Below are 23,182 nucleotides of genomic sequence, written 5' to 3'. Positions count from 1 at the left end.
AAGATGTAATGTTTGAGGTGATTCTTTCTATAGGGGAGAAATTTATTCTATTTCCAGATAAAATACATATGCTTTTCAATGGATAATAATCATTTGCATTTCTAACCATTTTCTACAACTTAATTTCTCTACCCTTTACAGAGTTATAAAATAGCCTAAACAATGCAGGAAAATCAAAGGTGCACACTTGTATAGATTCAGATAACCAGGCAGGGTTGATATCCAAATGATAATAATCTTTTGCACATTTCTGAGTTTTTGAAGATTTTTTTCCCTAGGAGCATCTTTCCATATTCTTTTGTTACTTTTTTTTTATTGGTTGTTCACAACATTACAAAGCTCTTGACATATCATATTGCATACATTAGATCGAAGTGGGTTATGAACCTCCAATTTTACCCCAAATGCAGATTGCAGAATCACATCGGTTACACATCCACAATTTTACATAATGCCCTATTAGTAATTGTTGTATTCTGCTACCCTACTATCCCCCTCCCCTCCCCTCCCATCTTCTCTCTCTACCCCATCTACTGTAATTCATTTCTCTCCTTGTTTATTTTCCCATTCCCCTCACAACCTCTTATATGTAATTTTGTATAGCAATGAGGGTCTCCCTTCATTTCCATGCGATTTCCCTTTTCTCTCCCTTTCCCTCCCATCTCATGTCTCTGTTTAATGTTAATCTTTTCTTCCTGCTCTTCCTCCCTGCTCTGTTCATAGTTGCTCTCATTATATCAAAGAAGACATTTGGTATTTGTTTTTTAGGGATTGGCTAGCTTCACTAAGCATAATCTGCTCTAGTGCCATCCATTTCCCTGCAAATTCTATGATTTTGTCTTTATGTGGTGCTGAGGATAGAACCCAGTACTTCATGCATGCTAGGCGAGTGCTCTACCCCTGAGCCACAAGCCCATCCCCTAGGCATGTATTTCTGCTCCCTGCTTTTATGCCATTTTTTAAAAAACATTCTCAAAAGTAGAATTTTTTTTCAGGTTTGCTTTGTTTTGTTTTTGTTTTGGTACTGGGGATTGAACCCAGGAACATTTTATCACTGAGATACATCCCCAGATCCCCTTCTCTTTTTTAAAGTTGTAGGTGAACACAATACTTTATTTATTTATTTAGATAGGTACAGAGTGGGAATTGAACTCAGGGGCCGCTTGACCATTGAGCCACATCCCCAGCCCTATGTTCTATTTTATTTAGAGACAGGATCTCACTGAGTTGCTTAGCACCTAACCATTGCTGAGGCTGGCTTTGAACTCGCAATCTTCCAGTCTCCTGAGCCACTGGGATTACAGGCACAAAACATGGTGCATGGCTTATTTATTTATTGTTATGTGGTGCTGAGGTTTGAACCCAGTGCCTCATACATGCTAGTCTTGTGCTCTACCACTGAGCTACAATCCCAGCCCTTTTCATTTTTATTTTGAGACAAGTTCTCTCTAAATGGCCTAGGCTGGCCTCAAACTTGCAATCCTCCTGCCTCAGCTTCCTGAGTAGCTATAAACACAGATGTGTTTCACTATGTGAAGCTTTATTTTTCTTTCTCCCAGTTCTTATAAAAAACAAGGAAGGAGGACAAGGAATAAGAACAAGGAAATTATTCTTGTCTGAGCCTATGACTTATGGAGTTTTCAGATGATAAGTGATTGCTCTTTTGTCAGACATATATGACTTTCCATGATGCTTTTAAATAATGACAGTTATTTTTTAGTATACATTTTTTTGATTTGTTTTCAATATTTTTTACTTATGATTTAAATTTTAGTACTTTGAATGATGATGAGGTATAATTTTGAATCATGTTATTTTAGCTTCTGAGCTTTTTATTTGGGTTGGCAAGTAGGGGCAATTTTGGGTGACCTGAGTTTCTATTAACTGTGACAATTTCATGCCAGATGTTGACTTCTGTGATTCTGACTCTATCATGGTCTCATGACCTCAATTTCTGATTAATTGTGTTCCTGACAGTTGGATACTGTTTGTCTGTCTTGATAGCTTGGCTACAGCTGTTCAACAGGAAGGGCCCAAAGCTCCTCTCTGACACATAGAAAAAAAGTATCTTTATTTTAACTTGACCAAAATGAATTCTCAGATTGCCCACATAGAATTTTTTTTTTAGTATTGACTCTTTTTTTTTTTGGTTTTGAACAATAATTTTCAAAGATAATGACTAATTTATAGGAAATTTCCATATGTGATTAGTGAATTGTTTTCCAAATTATCACAGAAGAAAGTTTCTAGGTTCTAAATGTATGAAAAACACTTTATAGTTTCTCTTTTCTCTTGAAACCTCCTGGTGCTCATTAGTCCTATGGTAAAAAAAAATGTTAAAATGTTCACTTTGTTATTATTATGAAGACCAAGATTTGTGCTGTAATTGATCAGCTTTGAAGCCATTTTTTTTTTATGCCCCAGAAACTTGAGATTACAGTGTTATAATCATGTTCTTTAGGGGAGACCTGTAACTTCTGCAATAGTCATATTTCAGATTTGTGGCTCACTAAACTTATATTCTTGTCAAGTGTTTTCCCCCTTTTGCTAGAGGGAGTAGCTTGAGTGAATTATAAGGAGCTAAATTAAGTAAGTGAGATAAATGGCTTGCTTCCCCCCACCCTCCACTTTGATTGGTGAGTAGTCCTTGTGTCACTTCTCCAAATAAAAGCCAAGTCATGATCCCATGGTTAGGGTCAGTGGCAGGTGGCAGAGACATTAGGGGTCCAGCTCTGTTATCTGATAATCTATTGCTGAGTAGGCTTTGTGTTTAATGAGCAGTAACTACAGATATGGCCAAATGGGCATGGCTGAGATAGTGAAATTATGATGAGGGTTGATAAACAAGAAATTCTAAGGCTTGGATGACACTTTTATTATGTTATGTTCATATGTGTACTCTGTATGTTGGAACATTGAAAATATCTTCAGTACATATATTTCATCTTTCACCTGTCCCTTAGAGTGAAGTTGATTTCATATGGATTTTTTTAAATAACTCCCAAAGTTTCTTAGTAAATTTAGACTCCTGGGATAACTTTTAAGAATCATTTTAGTTATTTCATAATAAAATAGCACAGTTTTGCCAAATTACTTGATTTTAGAATCTTTTTGGGTGGTAGGAACGTAACACTTATTAATAACTCACTGAATTAGAGTGCTATGAAGCCCAGTTTGAAAATCGTTATGTTTCTTAATATAACTGGGGCTCATTTTGCCGTAAAATAGAGAGGATATGTTTTCAAATGGGCATAATTTCTAAATACCTGCACATATTCATTTGCTTTTGATCCTGGGTAGAAAGTCATTTGTTCAATAAGTAACATAGTTCCTAGTAATTTACATTAGTCAAATTACCACAAATTTGATGAATATAGAAAAAAATGTTTTACTGACTCTTGCACACCATGATACTCTGACACTGATTGTGTGTGATTTCCCCCCATATACCAAGCAATTTTCTAGAAGATACCAACTGGTTGTCCTCTCATCCAGTTCAATTCTGATGTTGTCTACCTGGAAATAGCATTAGATGCCACAGGGTAAGGGCTCAATTCTAAAAGAATGATACCTCCAACTTGAGATATCAATTGCCAAGTAGTAGGTTGTCACCTACACTTCTCTTAAAAGTAATTATTATTGTAATTACAAGTCAATTAATAGCACAAATTAATGGGATATTTCCATTTCCATATGTGTGTGTGTATATATGTATATGGAATTGATCTACTCCTAACCATCCCCAACCTTTATTTATGAACAACCAGCTTTAAGTAAGGTTTCTGCACTCCCTATTCTGATTCAGTTAATTTCCTAGAGTGATTTCCTGAGTGCCTCAGGAAAGCACTTTACTTAGATTTTACCATTTAATATAAAGAGTATTACAAAAGGTACAGATGAATAGCTAGATGCAAAGTACATTTAGAGCAAGGTATGTGAAAAGGGACGAGGAGCTTCCATGCCCTATCCCTGGTGCTCTGCCCTCCAAGCACCACCATGTGTTCAACTGTCTGGAAGCTCTTCAGACCCTGGCCTTTTGGGTTTTTATAGAGGCTTCACAACTTAGGCATAATTAATCACATCATTGGCCATTGGTGATTAAGTCAACTTTTAGCCCTTCTCCCATCACTGGAAATCAGGGGTAGGATGAAAGTTTCAATCCTTAATCATATGGTTAGTTTCCCCTGACAAACAACCCTTATCCTGAGGCTATCCAGGAGCCTACCAAGAATCTCATTAGAAAAAATGATGCTTCTACCACCCAGGAAATTCCAAGGGATTTAGGAGCTCTGTGTCAGGAACCAGGTGCAGAGACCAAATATTTCTTATTATGTGACAGTGACTTAAAGAAGACAAAGTTATTATCTTACATAGTTTCGGAGGTCAGAAGTTCTACAATCAAGGTAACATCAGGGATGTTTTCCTTCCAGAGGCTTCTGGGGAGAATTCCTTTTTCAGCTTTCAGATGCCACCTGCCTTCCAGAGTTCATGCTACCTTGCCTGCATTATCACTTCAATCTCTGCTTCTGTCATCAATGTCTTCTGACACTGAGCTGCTTGCCTCCCTCTTCCAGAGACTCTTGTGATTATATTGAACTCACTCCAGTAAACCAGAATAATCCTAACCATCTTGAAGTCCTTAACTTAATTACATTTCTAAAGTCTCTTTTGGCATGTTTGGTAACATAGTCACAGGTTTCAGGAATTAAGACATGGATGTATTTGGAAGGTCAAGAATCTTTCTACCAAAGTCATATACTTCCATGAAGGAGAAAACTACTGATCTGTAATCTAAGGTATCTTATAGTAAATCAAATCCATCACTAGAATTCAAATTTCTCAAAGATATGTTTAAGCAATACCAGTGGCTAACAATTACACAGGGGAATATCATCATAGAACACGTTGGATATCTCTTTATTCTCTGTTTTAGCTAACTATATTTATTTTTGCTGATACCATGGCATCTTCTCTCTAAATATATCAGCAGGAATCTCTGAAATATAAGTATATTTATTTCCATAGCCCAATAGTATTGTCCTCTTTTTAAATAAGCAAATTGTTACAAACCTTAGCAGGAGGAAATTCTACTAGCTAAATGTAAGCTTTCTTGTGCAAATGATTGTTGTTGTTGTCAAGCTTGTACATATTAAATAATTGAACTCTTTGCATATACTTCTATGATGCAGAGATTTAAGTTGATGGCACATACTTAGTAGTGGTGTCTTTAGTTTTTTCCTACAATTGCTCTTAATTTTTCCCCCGATTTCTCACCTGTTTTCCTCCCCTTTAAATATATTTTATATATCTTTATGCCTTGCATAAAATCTTTGGACTTAAGTCATGTATGTATTAATAAGAAAACACTTCCTGTTAGTGATATGGGTTAGTGTTTTCTGAAGAAGCATATAGAAAATTAATCCCTGCAAGTCTCTTAATTTGGTTAGAATGCCATCAAAATAATTTGAGTTGGAGTTTGACTAGGGAAGATATAAAAATCCACTCAAATTCACTCTGATTTATTTTACTCTCAAGAATGGTGGAAATATCAACTGACTTATTTTGATATTGGATTCTATTTTATATTTTGAAGACAAAGAACAAATTGTAGAGGACCACCAAAATCAAACATCTCCTACTTGATTCAGAATACCCAAATTCACTCTACTCACATGAGAAGAGCAAAGTTTGGAGGAAACTCAGACAGCATCAGTGGCAGCAACAGGAGGAGGAGAAGGAGTAGGAGGAGAGTTCATAGAATATGAAAACGATGGTATAAGGAACATTTTTCTGATCATAACTAGAAATTCCTTCCTATTTATTTTTTGATAAATTAATATAAATACTGCAATCCTTCTACAGAATGTCTTTCTCCTTTACAATTTTTTTCCCATGGTGCTAAATAGTCTAAAATTGCCCTGAGGAAGGAAGCATATTACTTCCTCTGCCCTCCTCCCAGTTTTCTGTTTAAATCCTGCTGCTGCCAAGTTTGAGTGGAAAATCATTCCACTGCCAGTTGGCAACTTACATAACTCCTGGCCAAGAAAACTATTTAAGCAACTTTGAAATCTGCTTAGATTTTCAGAGCTCTGTGTGTGTGTGGTGCAGCTCCAGTGCTCCTGGAAAACACTGGGAGGCACGCCATCCTCCCTGATGAAGCCTCACAGGTGACACCAGTTCCTTGTCATGGACACTAGCATAACTGAAGCACCAAGAGGAAGTCTTGGGTTTCCTCATGTGAACTTCCTGCCATAAATCTATGGAGAACTATTGCTACTATTATTAGCACATGTTAATTGTGCACTAACTCTATGCTAGGAATTGGGCTAAGCTCTAAAGTGCATTTTTAACTTAATCTACACAACAGTCCTTTGATAGAGCTACTATTACTAACCTTACCTTATGAATAAAGAATCTATTGACCTAAGAAGTTAAGTCATTTGCCCAAGATCACATAGTTTATCAAGTCATGATTAAAACCTTTGTGTATTTGACTTTTAAGCCTACAATGTTAATGTTTATGTCGTATTTCTAGTTTGTGAGTACACAGGGAACCAAAATTTTGTTGTGAGAGCTCACATTTGAAGTATATAAATTTCTGATACAAAAGTAATATAGAAGACATCTCTTTAAGTTAAAAACCCTTCATTTAGTATTGTTTCACTCTCCCCCATCAACTAGAGATTGCCTTTGCATTCCGAAAAGAAATATAACTCTAAAATTACTTTGAGATTTATGTGTCATCATTGGGGCATAGCATTAGGGGAAAAAAGAATAACTTTAAATCATTTTGATGGGAAGCAGCATAACAGGCAGATGTAATGATGCTAGAAATGAGGAAATGGATCTTATGCTCTGGTTCAATTTTGACTTTTGAGAACTACTCATCATTTTAATAGTTTTCATATCTTTTTCTTTAGCTGAAGATATACATAAACATTATATTATTATTAAATGTAGAAAATTTTAATTATCTGTCTAAAGGCCATTGACCAGCAACTAGATTGCAGGCTTTAAGATCTAAGTAACTCATACTTGCTGCCCATTCCTTCTCACAAAGGAAGGTGGGAAGCCCAGCTGCCCATATTGCCCATAAGTCTTCAGCCTATTCTCTGTCATGCCTGATTTGGTCCTCTTTTTGATGTGTGAGCTTAGCTTTAGGTTTTGTTTCCAAAGAACTCTTGGCAGTCCATCCAGCCAACTTGACTGTATACACTCTTTGCTGCACCACTCATCTTTGCCCACCAGTCGATTTCTGGATATTGCTTTTGACCCCTTTTCATGGGCTTAAGTGCAGAAAAAAATTGCAAATGTAAATTGGTCCTGCCAGCTCTCATCGTAGTGAGCTTCCCTTAACCCAAAACGAAGTGCCTGAAAGAATCAGCACTAGATAGGTAAAAAGTCACTCTAAATATACTGTTTTCAATATTTAATACTCAAAAATATCTATATTTAATCATAAAAATACAGTTTTTATACATAACTGCTTTTTAAGAGTTAGAACCTGCCAGGTGCAGTGGTGCATGCAGTAATGTAATCCCAGCAGCTCAGGAAGCTGAGATAGGAGGATCTAGAGTTCAAAGCCAGCCTCAGAAACGGCGAAGTGCTAAGCAACTCAGTGAGACCCTGTCTCTAAATAAAATACGAAATAGGGCTGGGAATGTGGCTCAGCGGCTGAGTGCCCCTGGATTCAATCCCAGGTACAAAAAAAAAAAAAAAAAAAAAAAAGAGAGAACCTGATACATTTGCTCACTTATTTCCTTCTTCCTTCCTAATTTCCTTCTTTCTTTCTTGCCTTTCTGTCTAGAAATTTCAGTAAAGTTTGAACTAGGAGGTGTGAATTAGCAGCTTTGGGGTATTATAACACTTCAACATGTCATAGTAGTTAGAAAAGCATTTATATTAAAGTTTTTAAAATAGGTTAACTGGGAAAATATGAGACTATATCTTATAAAGGTTCCTCTAAAATTGCTTTCATTATCAAGGTCCAACCAAAACTATAAAGATTTAAAAGAAATACCCTACCATGCTTTATTTTTCTTACTTTTGTATATGTATTAGGCAGGTTCTCCAGGGAAACAGAGCCAATAGAATATATATGGAGGTATATATAAAGAGATTTATTATTCAAGATTGGCTCACTAGACTACATTGGCTGAGAAATCCTATGATCTGCCATCTGCAAGGTAGAGAACCAGGAAAGCCCATGATGTGGTTTCAGTTCAAGTCTGTAGGCTTACGACTCTGGGCATCTAATGGTACACAGGACAGAGAGTGAAGGCCAAATAAACAGGAGTGTTGATGTGCATGGGTAGAAGATGGATGTCTTGCTTCAAGAAGAAAGGGAATTTACACTTATTCTGTCTTTTTGTTTTTTCTGGAGGTCTTCAGTTGATTGTATGATGCCCACCCACACTGCTGAAGGCAAATCTTTACTCACTCTAACAGATAACAATGCATTATATATTTCAAAGAGCTAGAAGAAAGGATTTTGAAAATTTATTGTAAAGAAATTGATAAATAGCCAGGTGCGGTGGCACACACCTGTAATCCTAGCGCCTTGGGAGGTTGAGGCAGGAGGACTGAGAGTTCAAAGCCAGCCTCAGTAAATATGAGGCACTAAGCAACTCAGACCCTGTATCTAAATAAAATACAAAATAGGGCTAGGGATATGGCTCAGTGGTTGAATGCCGTTGAGTTCAATCCCTGGTACCCCTCATTCCCCTGAAAATGAAAATGATAAATATTTGAGGAGATAGATAATGCTTATCCTGTATTAGCTTGTATCAAACATTAAATGATGCCTTACTAACATATATAAGTATAAATAAACATATTTATGGTTGATATTTATTACACAGGGTTGACTCATATACATATACACACACATATATATAAATTTTATGTTTTTGATGTGTTAAATTTTATAAATCTTTATCATTCTCTACCTATTTTTCACAAATACATTCATTGAAACAAATATGTGTTTGTCTAGGTCATTCATCCTAAGTGTTTATTTAGTTTAATTAATACATAAAAACATCTTTTTTTCTTGAACTATTTGATCTTCCTATCCCTTGTATCAGATTATTCTCCAAATTGTTTTATTCTGAAAACTAGAGCCCTATTCAGTAATGGACAAAATGAAATAATAACCTTATTTTAGAGTCTACTTCCTTAAATTGTCAGTAGTTTCACACAGTTTTCATACCTTATGTATTACTTCAATAGCCAAATTACTGCCTTGATGCTAAGGTTCTTCATTTATTTTTTCCCAACTTTAATTATTATAATATTTTCAGATAAAACCTGATTTGTTTTACAGTGTATAACTTCTCTTCATTAAGAGAGGTTTTTCATAAAATGTATTGTTTCAAAACATGTATTGTTTCTGACACCTTAAGTCATCCCTGGCATTAACTAGTATTATATTAAAATGATATATTCAGGCCAGGTGTGTAGTGCATGCCTGTAATCCTAGTGATTTGGGAGGTTGAGACAGGAGGATTGCAAGTTTAAGGCCAGCTTTAGTAAGGATCTGTCTCAAAATAAAAAATAGAAAGTTCTGTAGCTCAGTGGTAGAACTCCCCTGGATTCAATCACCAGTACAATAATAATAAGATAATTTATTCTTTACTTTGTTTCAATTTCTTCAATTTTACCTTGTTTCTATTTCTTCAAATATCTGTATTCTCTAAGATGGTGACTATTTCTGCTCTAATGAAACTAAAACCTAGTCAATAGAGAATCAATGGAGAATCTAGTGTTAACTGTGTACAGAGTGGGTTAACTGCAATAATTTGACATATTTTTCTAATTAAAATTCCATGCATAGATTGTTAGGAACACAGATTCCTATTTTATTAATTACTTGAGACTTTCTTATAAAAAGTAGAAATTTTAGGGAAAAGGATGTCATTTTGTAAATAGAAAGATGCCTCTGCTGCTTATTTCTCAGTGTCTCTGAAACTCCTTAAAGATGCTTGTACATATGTCTCAGGACCCTTTATGGGGAATACAGATATTCCTTAACTTGAGGTAGGTTATGTCCCTATAAACCCACTGTAAGTTGAAAATGCGTTTGATTCACTTAACCTACTGAACATAATAGCTCAGTAACACAGAGTATCAATTGTTTACTCTCATTATCAAGTGACTGATGGAGATGTGAATTGCTGCTACTGTCCAGCATGATGAGAGATCATACAGAAAATATCATCAAAGCATTTTTTTTCTGAATGCATATCACCATTGTAAAGTCAAAGACTCCTAAGTCCAACCATCATAATTTGGGGATCATCTTTAAATGAGATGATATCGGCTTGACACTGCTTTTGTGGGCAATGTGTAGTTTCCCAGAATATTTTTTAGATAAAGATTGTATATAGGAGAGTTTTCTATACATGCTTTTATACGAGAGTTTTCTATACATGCTTACCAAAGAAAAAAGTTTTAAAGTGGGCATGGTAGCTTGCATCTATTGGCTAGTTATTCAAGAGACTTAGGCAGGAGAATCTCTTGACTCAGGGTTTGAGATCAACCTGGACAACATGAAGAAAGAAAGAGAGAGATGGGGGGGGGGAGGGAGAGGGAGAGGGAGGGAGAGAGAGAGAGGAAGGAAGAAGTTTCACACATGTAGTAATTTTTTTATTTGTTTTTGAAATGCTGGGTATCAAACCCATGCCAACTAAGCACTGTATTATTGAGCTACATCTCTAGCTCCAAATAACTTCTCTAATGTACTGTTTGTGTTGCTGTAACATACCACAGTCTAGGTAATTTATAAAGGGCAGAAATCTCTCTCTCTTGCTCTCTCTCTCTCTCTTTTTTTTTTTTTGCCCCTCTTTCTGTTCTCCTCTTCTCCTTCTCCTCTTGTGCGTGGTGCTTGGGATTAAAGCCAGAAACGGTGCTACCACTGAATCACATTCCAGTCCTTTTTATTTTTATTTTTTTATTTTTAAGTTGCCGAGGCTGGCCTTGAACTTGTGATCTTCCTGCCTTTGCTGCCTGAGTAGCTTGGATTACAGATGTGTGCCAACTATTTCTTACACTTCTGGTAGCTGGGAAGCCCCAAATCAAGTTGCTAGTCTTTGGTGACTGGTGAGGGCCTTATATCATGTCTTTATGTGGTAGAATGGGTACAAGGTATTTTAATCAGCTCTTTCATCTTTGTAACCAAAAGATCTGACAAAAACAATTTTAGAGGAGGGAAAGTTTATTTGGTACTCATGGTTTCAGAGGTCTCAGTCCATAGATAGTTGGCAAAATTGCTCTGGCCTGAGGTGAGGCAGAACATCCTGGTGGAAGAGTGTGGTGGAGGAAAGCAGCTCAGTACATGGTCACCAGAAGCAGACAGAGATTCCTCAATAGGAATAAATATACCCAAACAGCGTGCTCCAGTGACCTTCCTTCTCCAGTTACACCCTACCTGCCTAGGGTTATCAACCCAGTTATTCCATTCAAGTGGATCAATGCACTGATTAGGTTAAAGCTCTCAAACATAATCATTTCACCTTTAAATTTTCTTGCATTGTTTCACACATCAGCTTTGGGGATACCTCATATCAAATGATGACAGAAAGGCAAAGAAAAGGAGGTGACCACTGTGTTCTCAAAGGGGGAAGAGCAGAAGAGCAAAAAGGGCCAAAGGCAGTTCTCTCCAGCTCTTTTTATAAGAGATGGAGTAATACATTCAGGAGGGCACAGCCCCCATGACAAAAACGCTTCCCAGAAGGCCCCATCTCTTAGTACTACCACAATAGGTATTAGTTTCAGCATGTAAATTTTAGGGGACATCCAGACCAAAGTGGCTAGAAAAACCCAACTTCTGAAATTCTCAGTGCCTAATCTTAATAAGTGTTCAAATGCTTCAGGGCCCACAAAATGAAGTGCAAAGAAATTGTCAGGTACATCTTTATTTGCCACAATTAGAACCTGGATGCTCTATTTTTCATAAGTGTTCCTACTAGATAAAAAAGGAAATTATGATCCTTCATAAGATTCAAACATATTTTAAAGCAATATTTCATTACAATTTTTGTGTTTGAATTTTAATATTAATTGCTAAGGGACAACTTCAAAATTTGTCTTAAAATGATAATTTTCTGAAAGTAGAAATGAAAGATAATAATAACATGTCAGAGAATGACTATGACAATTAAATAAATATCAATAGATTATAGTGATTCATGATAAATTTTTACTAATGGCACTTAATTCTATGTAGCCATCCTGATGAGACTGTGATGGAATGGTTTGTTTTTGAAATAAGCTTTTACTGTAAAAAGAAGAGAGAAATATAATGATGCTCTTATTTTTGATCATATTTAAGATGCTATTGATTCAAAGTTTCACAATTGATTTATGTACCTCTAAGTAAGAAAAAGCATTGTCAATAAACCATGACACACTATAGGTTGAAATACTCATCCCAATTTTAAATTGCTAAGATGGTGAGAAATAGAAAATCTGGTGGTTTACTTTCAAAATCTAGCATTCAGACTTAACTGGATTCATTGGTAGTCCTTTCCTTGACCACCCTAATTCTAAAATTAGCTAATCGTGTAGATTATACCTTGAGCTCTTCCTAGGGTCAGTACTTCCTTAGAGATAAATATAAATGTTGGTGGGATACCTGCCCATTTGTGCTTTCTTGCTGGATTCCCTTTGGGAGCACACCCTTCTGCAGAAGTAAAGTTTTGCCTTGCCTGCCCACTTTTGAGCACATTTGATTTCTTGAGGTACCTCTTATTTCTAGCAAATGTAGTAACAAGCAATTGTAAAAATTGATGAAAAAATATGAATTTAATTTTTAAAATATAAATGTTTCTTTGTTTGACCAACGCAAGGTGAGAGAACAAATGTCTAAAGCCCTTAAAATAAATAACGTGGAAAAACAAAGCACACTCAGTTTAGGTATCTAATTTGATTTTTAACCTCCCTGTTGAATAATTTACATGTCTCTCTTCTATTGAGAATGGAAGTAGAGATTTCAATGAGGAAAAAAAATGCTGATGGAATAAGCTTTTGTCAAAGGACCACACCATTTTTCTTATAAGATTAATGAAACTGTGTCTTCCAGAGTATATGTAAGTTGGAGAAAAAAATAATGGAAAAAAATGAAATAAAAATCTGAAGGTAGTACCCTTGCCTCTAGAGTTTTAGAATCTCTACAGTATCTTCACATGAACATTACACAAACCCCCTGAAAAATAGCCTATGAAATATAGCTTTGGTCAATTTACTTAGGTTCTTTGAACTCAGCTTTAACATCTCCAAAATGAATAGAATATCTACTTCATGAGATTCTTGCAAAGATTAAATGAAATTGTCATAATCCAATTTGTTCATGAGCAGAGGAGACCTTTACTTGGAATTTTTGGGTTCTTGACTCATTGCAGAAAAGAATTTAAGGACATGTTGGGTCAGAGTAGCAGAGCAAGGAATTTATTTTAATGGGAAAGTACATAGTCAAAAATGAAAGTGCAGGCAACCCCAGAGAGAGTCATGCATAGTTTCAGCCTGGGGTTCCAATACTTACAGCGTAGCTACGGTGCTGGACTAGATGTGGAGTCAGGAAAGGCTTACAACATTTCATGCCAGTTTTCCTTGCACTGTGCGTTGCGCTTGTGTGTTGTAATTGTGCTATTTGCTGCACCACATGCCTCATTAATGTCTTAAATCTCCACCTGGGGATGTGTGCCTTACTATTAAGATGAGGTTAGTGTCACTTCTTGGTCACTAAAGCCTTTAATGGGTATACTTCCTAAAGGAGCAGTCACTCCTGAAGCCTTCTAGTTATCTTGCGGTTTTGTTGCTTTTTCATTGGCCAGGTTGGGGGTGGGTTACTTGAGAGTTGTTTTTCATTCCAATGGTCCATGGGAGTTTCCTGCCTTCTAAGAGTTCATAGGCATTTCCCTTTTAAGACTCAGTCCTTTCTTTAATCCCTAAGTTCCTATTTCAAAATGTTTGTCTGGTATTTTGAGTGTTTGACCCACAGCATGTATTCAGAAATGGATATTTATTGTGTATATCTATTAATAGTTTCAATATGTCAAATTAGCAGGCGGAGTCTTTTATTTGTCCAGGCCACACAGGTTTAGAATAGAGTCAGGTCAATTGATTAAAGCCCTTTCTATTGTTATCTCCCTGAAATTTTCACACAACTATACTCCCTCTTTGTGATCCATGGGAACATTTTGAAATGCTTCCTTTGAAGATTAAGTATGTATAAGGTCCTTACTTAGCATCTGGACAGCCATCTTAAGTGACAACCTCCATTTGAAGGAAAAAGTTTTGCTTTCCCGCCCAAGGACATTTCTGAGAAAGGCTCACCACTCTCTCATACCAACCCAACCCCTAATGCCCACATGAGGACCCCCCCCCAGCTTTGATTTCTGAACCTGCCCCATAAAAGTCCCCAAACCCAAGCCTGTTTTGCCTCTCTTTGCTATAGAGAGATGGCCTTTGTCAGCTCTGACAAATAAACTCTGCTGTGTATCTCTGCCTGATCTCCGTCTTTCATTTCTTGCTTACCCACCTCTCTTTCTTCACTTTCCCTTTATTTTGGTGCCAAAACCTGGGATCAGGTTCTCTGGTATGCCCGCTCCCCTCTTTGAGGATCACTGAGAGTCCCCGGCCTCCTTGATCTAAATTCCATTGTGGGACCAAGCCCTCCATTCTGTACCCACCACTGGACATTCTAGGTAAGACCACTGACTCTAGTCAACCTAAGTGACCTATGGGTCTCAGGAAATGACCATTGGGACATGTGGTCAAGGCTACCTCTAGCAACTGCTTTCACAGCTATGGCTGATCCCTACTGTTGACTGGGTCTATAGGTAATCTTTTATTTGGGTCCTGGGTTTTGAGAAAAAAAACACCAAGGGTGATTGAGAATTGTTCCTGGTGAGTCTACCTCTCAGACTTGGGTTAATCTCTATGGGCTTCTGCCCCTACTGCATAGTCCCTGCCAGGTGCCCAAGTGCCTCTACGGGCTCCTGTTCCAATGCTTACCCAGCTGTGGTGATGAGCCCCTGAGCATAACCATCCTCTCAACTAGGTGATACGAGAGACTGGGGGATGCCCCACCTCTAAATCACCTCTGTCTCACCATGGGCAGCTCCTCATCCATTCCCTCCCATGGTCCCCTAGGCTTTCTCCTGGCTAACCAAGGGTCTCTCTCTGTCTCTCTCTCTCACCCTGAACCTAACCCCACCCAAACTTATCTGCTTGTGCAATCAGATCTGGCCTCAATATCCTTTGGATAATGATTCTAAATGATCATTAACGACACTCTAGATTCCAATATTATCAGGGATCTTCTCAACTATTGTTAGTGTTCGGGAAAATGGAAAGGGATACTGTATGTTCAGGCCTTCTCCTCTCTATGTTTTAAGCTTTCTCTCTGCAACTCTTGCTCTCCCACACCAGTCCTCTTACCTCTCACCTCCCCAGTGTCCAGCAGATGAACCCCTACCATACCACAATTCCCTTTTCGATGAAGCCGCCGCAGCAACTGCCCCTCAGCCCCTTTGCCCCTCTCTCCTCCTGCTACCTGCTTATGGGCTGCCGCTGCCCAACCTGCATCTCCATGTCCTCTATGTGAGGTGGCTGGGGTAGATGGTGTAATATGGGTTTATACGCCTTTCTCTTTGTCAGATCTTTCACAGATAGAAAAGTGGCTTGGGTCTATACTTCAAGCCCCACCACATATATCAAAGAGTTTCAATATCTGACTCAATCATATCATTTGACCTTCTGTAATGTCCATATAATCTTGTCTAACACCCTCCTGCCCAAGGAGTGCAGGCAAGTTTGGGAGCAAGCTAGAAATTATGCTGATGAGGTACATCAGACCTCCCCTGCCCTTCTGATTGGCACTGAAGCCGTCCCTGATTAGGATTATAATTCACCTGGAGGAGTATCTAGTGGAAACTAATTCATTACTTGACTCATGGCAGGACATATAAAGGCAGCCCATTAGGCTATCAATTATGAAAAGCTCCAGGAAATCATCCAAGATAAGAATGAAAACTCTTTAGCATTTTTAGATCGCCTGACCAAGGTTTTATTACAATATACTAATCTGGACCCTGAGATTCCAGGTGGGAGACAACTACTAATGACCTACTTTTTCTCCAAGAGTTTCCCCTATATTAAGGCCAAACTAAGGCACCTCGAGGGTGGCCCCCAAACTCCCCAAGCTGAGGTTCTGGGAGTAGCCTTTAAGGTGTATAATGGGAGAGACCAGAAGGCCTGGAAGCAGAAATATCAGATACTCACTTAAGCCATCCACCCAGCCTCAGCATCTGTCCCTGGTTCCACTGGCCTGGGGAAGGGCCCCTGGGGACACCCCAGAAGGGTCACTAGGCTCGTACATGTCCCAAGCCTCACAAGCCTCTGAGCCCTTGTCCTAAATGCCATCAGGAGGGCCACTGGGCTTTTGACTGTCCCCAAGCCCATAGTGGTCTCCGGCCACCCAACCCTTCTAGTTCCCCTTTATAACTCTTAGGACCAGCTGCAGAGGACTGACAAGGCCCAGGTCCCCATAACCTGATCACTACCATCACTCCATGGGAACCCAGGGTAACTGCGTATTTCAGGTAGGCCTATCTCCTTCCTCCTAGACATCAGGGCTACATATTCAGTCCTCAAAGAGTTCTGGGGCTTACTACTCATTCTATGACCTCTATTGTTGGGTAGAGGGTAAACCTTATCAACACTTACAAACACCTAGCCTTGTTTGTGCTTTTGGCTCTGTAATTTTTACCCACTTCTTTTTGGTCATACCACAGGGCCCTGTTCCCCTTATGGAAAGGGACATCCTCACAACATTGGGGGTTATGCTTTCCTTCTCCCCTCATATATGCTTCCATTCAGACTTGCCTGACACTCCCCTGATCCTCACCCTTACCTTAGGATCATCCACTATTCTGTCTGCCAGTGGCTTCCCATTACCCCCTTCTGAGGTGGACCCTACTGCCTGGGATATTTCAAGTCCTTCTATCACCTCACACCATGAACCCATTCACATCTATCTCAAAAACTCCCTCCATTTTCTGGCCCAATCATAATACTCGCTCTCCAGACAAAATCTCCTAGGCTTACAGTCTATCATTCAAGACTTCTTGCAAGAGGGATTCCTTAGACCTACTCATTTCCCTTATAACACTCACATCTTGAAAGTAAATAATAGTCCAGTGGTTCCTACCACTTGGTCCAAGACCTTCATTCCATCAATTCTGTGGTCATCCCAATCCATCCTATGGTAACCAATCCTTATACCCTTCTCTCCACCATTCCTTCTGGGACCTCTTACTTCTCAGTGCTAGACCTGAAAGATGCCTCTTCTTTATTCCCATACATCCTTACTTTCAAGACATTTCACCTTTACATGGACAGACCCTGAGTCATGTAACTCCACTTTGTTGACATGGACAATTCTCCCCCAAGGGTTCTGAGACAGTCCTCTAATCTTCGGACAGGCCTTGACTAAGGATCTAGCATTCATACATCTCACTCAGCCTATGGTGCTACAATATGTTGATGACCTCCTTCTTTGCAGTCCCTCCTTTGAGGTCAGTCATCAGGACACCTTTCTGCCTGTGGCCATAGGGTTTCTCCATCCAAGGTACAGCTTTCCTTGGCAATGGTAACATACCTAGGCCTCCTCCTGATTGGACTAAACTCCTTCCCTTGGCTCTTAGGTTATGGGTCCTCCTAAAGAAGCCACTCAACATCTCCCCTTTTGAGCTTCTATATGGACGACCTATCTCGTCGCTCAGCTCACCACCCTCTGATTATCCACTACCTACCCCTTGCTCCTCATCTTTTCTAGCCCCTTCTTGCATATATTAGGAACAGCAATACAGTGATGCTGTTCTGGCAAAGCCTAGTTCTGCCTCTTCCCCTTCTCCCACTCTGTTTCCTGGTGACCTGGTACTTTTTAACCCCCCAAACAGGCTCCCCACCTTCTCTCAACTATCTGCAAAATGGATTGATACCTATTGGGTCATTCTTACCACTCCCTTGTCAGCCTGCCTTAAAGATATCTCATATTGGATTCATAACTTTGTCTTTTTATACAGTGACACCCACAGGCCCTGTCAAGCTGCATTTCTCCAAGGCCAGAATCCCCATTCTTCCTTTGGTCTCTGAGGACCACAAGGACACTGCAGAACCATAAGTACCATCCTTCCCTTTTTCATTTTTCCCTCCTCCCTCATTCTACACTCATTCCCAGGGGTACTATTATCAGGAATTATCATTCAATTTCTAGGAGACTTACAGCAACTTGCTCAAACCATACTGACCATACAATCCCAGCTTGATTCTTTAGCTGCTGTGGTTCTAAAGAATCAAAGGGGCCATAATGTTCTTATGGCCAAAAAAGGTGGACATTTTACCTACAGGAGGAATGCTATTTTTATGTCAATCCGTCTGGTATAGTAAATGACAAGACAAAACAACTTCAACAGGACCTTGAATGTCAAAAACAACAGCTATCCTCTGCTGAAGGATGGCACCTAAGTAACCCCCCTCCTTTCCTGACCCCTCTCTTGTCATAGGCCTTCTTTTAATGCTTGCCCCCTGTGACATTAGATTTTTTCAAGACCAGACCCCAAATAGTCTCTAACCAAACTATAAACTAACTTTTGTTACAGGAATACCAATCCCTCACCAAACAGTATTCCACCACCACTCAACCTCTGTCATCATTCCAATGCCATCCCATGTCCCTAAGGGATTCAAGTGCCACCCCTTCCTAGCAGGAAACAGTTACAGAAGATCAACCTGCAAACCTGTTCCCTAAGGGGCCCAATAAAAATCACAAAAAGGGGGTAATATAAGGTCCTTGCTTAGCATCTGGAAAGCCATCTCCAGTGACAACTGCCATTTGAAGGAAAAAGTTTTGCTTTTCTGCCCAAGGGCATTTCTGAGAAAGGCTCACCACTTTCTCATACCAACCCAACCCCTGGTCCACTTTATACTTTGAATATAGCCCTTGTTGCTCTGCCAACCCCTAATACCGGCAGAAAGGCCCACCCAACTCTGATTCCTGCGCCTACCCATAAAAGTCCCCAAACCCAAGCCTGTTTTGCCTTTCTTTGCTATAGAGAGATGGCCTTTATTTATCAGCTCTGACAAATAAACTCTACTATGTATCTCTGCCTGATCTCCATCTTTCATTTCTGGCTTACCAGTCTCTGGTTCCTCACTTTCCCTTCATTATGTTTTTATGAAAAGTACAGGTTTAGGAGGAACAGAAACCTGGATTTAACTCCAAATTCTGCATCTACAGGTTATATAACCCTGGAAAAATTACTCAGGTCCACATTTTTCACATTTGTGAAAGTACCTCAGGTTTATTATCATTGAGAGAGAAAAGAATCTACCTTCAAGTTATTGGACACACAAACATGCATATAAATATATAGATATGGGTATAAATATTTATAAAGAAAGGGCCTAGTAGAGTGAATGTCTAATACGTAAAAATTTTAATAAATGGTACTTAATTATATGATATAGTTGGTATTTTCATTGAATTGTGTTTTAAATTGTTTTGAACAAAATAAATTAAAAAAATTAAATCTAATGAAAATGTAGACAGTTGTTTTGCATCAAAGAATTGGTATCCAACACATTATTTATGTCCAAAATACACAATCATTATCAAACATAGAATTTTTAGGCTTTTGTAATTGACAATTTTACAGATATGAGCATCTAACAGAATTTTCTGAAGTTATCCAGAAATTACTTCAAACCCAGATTTTTTTTTTTTATTAAGTAGGCTTAAGCCATCTAGATACTGACAGTACACAATCATACTATTACCAAAGAACCAGAGGTATATTTTGGAAAAATCAGATTAACATTCAATAAGAAGCCTGATGATACATATCAATCACATCTCATTTAAATTTGTGACAGTGGTCCACTTTATACTTTGAATATAGCCCTTGTTGCTCTGCCACTGCAACTTATTTTCTTGTTTCTTTCTCTTCCTCTTTTCCTGCTCCTCCTTAATCTCTCCCCTTCCCTTATGGGGGGGGGGGGGGAAACAGTATTACCTTTTCCCCCATCCTAGCAGAGTTATCTGTCCTTGAGCACACACCCAGTACAGGAATGAAGTAATTGGGAATGGCACCAGAAGGTCTCAGGAATGACTATTTCCCAAATAAACAAGTGAATTACAACTCCAAACAGAGAACACATGGAATATAGCCTTTGAATCACCTCTTTAAAATCCCCTGTTGCCCTGATGGGAGAAACACAGCCTCTGAGACAGGATTCCCCTGTTTCTCCTTTGTTAGCAAAGCAATAAAACTTTTCTCCGTTTTCTCAAAAAAAAAAAAAACAAAAAAAAAACATGTTGTTATTATTGGATTGGCACTGGGAACAAGAACCAAACTTTCAGTAAGATTATGTCATGTCTTCAACTTTTCCCTGAGATGATAGCCAGTCTCCTAAAGAGAAAAATGTGAATTTGAGGGATGGGAAAATGGTAATGGGAATGGATGTAGGACAATAAAGGGGTTAGTCATACTTGTAAGAGATGGGCATCATACATAAACATATTTAATAATTAAATGGGGAAGGGTGTATTTCAAAAGATGTAAAAAATTCTGATTAATTTGTTTCCAAATGTAATGTTTCTCCACAAGACAAAATACCTGCTTAGAAATGCTCACTTAGAGGCAATGGATTATAGATAATTTATTTGTTTCACTCTTCAGTCTCTCTTACACTATTGTAATAGCTATGGCTGGGCACATTTTTCACATATTATTTGAAAATTTGCATGCATTTTTTAGAACCATGGAGCCACTGATAAAATAGCATATGAATGGGTTTCTAGATTATCTTCTAAATACTGTTAAAATACATTTGCTAATAATGATGCTTTTTATCAATCTCTTCCATTTTCTTGATAAATCTATCAAACATGCCATCAGAAACTAGAAATATAAATCTCCTTTATTTTGAATCAAATTCTCATTGCCTATCCATAAATGCCCATATCAAGAAAAATTGATCTTTTACTTATCTTGGGGAATATTTTACCAGTGTCTGTTGTCCATTTCTTGGATGCATATCAAGTCTGTGCCTTCCCAGTGTAATTCAGGGAGAATGATGGTCAAAGGTGAGCATCCCTGGCTGTCTGTCAAGAGTTTATTTATCTATGAGAAGATTTGCTTTTTTTTTTCTTTTAGCACTAGGAATTGAATCCACAGACTGTCTGTCACTGAACCACACCCTAGAATTTTTTATTTTAATTTTTTAAAGACAGGGTTTTGCTAAATTGCCCAGGATGACTTCAAACTTGTGATCCTCCAGCCTTGTCTTCCTGAGTTGTTGGGATTATAGGTGTGCACCACCATACCAGGCTAGGTTTTCAGTTTTCTATTCCAAGGGCTCTGACTTTCATTCACCTCTAAATTGTTAATGTCTTTTACACAGCAGATTCTTGCTCTCATTGAATCTTATCACAATATTTGAATTTTTAATTAAAATCATCATTAGAATTTAGCATGCTTTGAGTTTTGCTGAATTACATATTTGGAATTAGAACCTAGGATTCTTGATTCCAATGTTCAAATTTCTGCTTTAATTGTTTTCTTTCACAATAACCCACTACTTCCAGTATATCCACAAATGCGCCTTATATTCCTTCTGAGCTTTTCCAAGAGTACTTACAAATCAGGGCCTAGTGCTCAGATTCTACCCACAGGTATATTTTACTTGGCTTATGCAGTATCTTACATTTTGTGAATTACTTTGAATTGAGGATTATTTATTGAAATGAGTGTATACTTTCCCATAGTCCCCATGATCACCGTTCTTCCTTGCTCACTGATAGTAAGACTGCTTCTGTTTTTCTTATATTTTGCTTCACTTATTTGAAAAACCATACTATTCTCCATTAACAGAGTTTATGACCAGATAGGTAGTATCTCTGATACCATTACTAGACATTTAACATTTTAAGAAAATGTGACATATGTATATACAGTAGAATATTATTCAGTTATAAAGAAAGATGAAATCCTGTAATTTGTAGCAAAAAGGATGGAACTGGAGGACATTATGTTAAGTGAAATAAGGTAGACACAGAAGGGGAAGTATCATATTTATTTGTCATATATGAAAGTTAAAAAAGTCAGACCTAATGTGGAATAGTGACTGGTTGAGAAGGGCAGGGGGAGGGTGGATGAGAGGAGGCTGGATTTGATTGGTACATAACGGTTTAAATATATTGAAATATTATGTTGAACTTTATTAATTGTACATTTAATACATACTAATAGAAAATACAAAGCAAAAAGAAATTTAGCTATTTAAATTGAAATATTCTTCTTCATTTCAAAAGTAATTTGCTCTTTGTCACATGTGGTGTTACATGCCTATAATCACAGTGGCTCAGATGGCTGAGACAGGGGGATTATAAATTCAAAGTCAACCTCAGCAACAAAGAGGCACTAAGCAACTCAGTGAGACCCTTTCTCTAAATAAAATACAAAATAGGACTGGTGATGTGGCTCAGTGATTGAGTGCCCCTGAGTTCAATCCCCATTCCCCCTCTCCAAAAAAAAAAAATAAAATAAAAACCAACAACAAGTAATATGCTCTTTATAAAAAGTAAAAGTATCAAAATTACTTGTAATCTAATCTAATTTACTTAAGATTCATGCATATGAAATAATCAGAGAAGATTGTGAAACAGTGTTTCTCTCAGGTGGGTAATATAGGTAATAGAATACTCACACAATGAAGAAAATTTAATGGCTCACACCTTCAAAACATTCAGAGGCAGGACAGCTTTCACATGAAGCTCAATCAATTCAGTTTTCCCCTCTATAAAAATAAAAAAGATAGTAACTGTATTAGCATACTGTGGATGATGCCACAAATTCTCACAAACTTGCTGGCTTAAAACAACAGATTGCTTTACTCTCATAGATCTGGAGACCACAAGTCTAAAATTAGAATCACAGGCTTGAAAACAAGACTCCAAGGTCATAGAAGAAGATTCATTGCTTGCCTCTTGAAGCTTCTGGCAGTCTTTGTCTTGTGGTCTCTGCCCTTGTATTCACATCACCTTCTTGTCTCTTTGTGTCAAAACTTCCTCAGCTTTCCTCTTTCGAGGAGAATTTTCATTACACTTAGAGCATAT

General features: G+C 38.0%; 1 long non-coding RNA gene across 1 annotated transcript in view; it reads right to left on the bottom strand.

Annotated features, from left to right (window-relative positions):
* LOC308657561 overlaps window positions 1-22,911 on the bottom strand; it is a 69,555-nt gene extending 46,644 nt beyond the window's left edge. Inside the window, exon 1 of the long non-coding RNA XR_014023991.1 lies at window positions 22,774-22,911. This is a non-coding gene — a long non-coding RNA (uncharacterized lncRNA). The remainder of the gene's footprint in view (window positions 1-22,773) is intronic.
* Between the last annotated feature and the right edge of the window lie 271 nt (window positions 22,912-23,182).

This window comes from Spermophilus citellus, assembly GCF_964194105.1.
Source record: "Spermophilus citellus genome assembly, chromosome: 1".
Lineage (NCBI taxonomy): Eukaryota > Metazoa > Chordata > Mammalia > Rodentia > Sciuridae > Spermophilus > Spermophilus citellus.
Note: the sequence above shows the minus strand (reverse complement) of the source record. Positions and strands in the feature narration are given on the sequence as shown.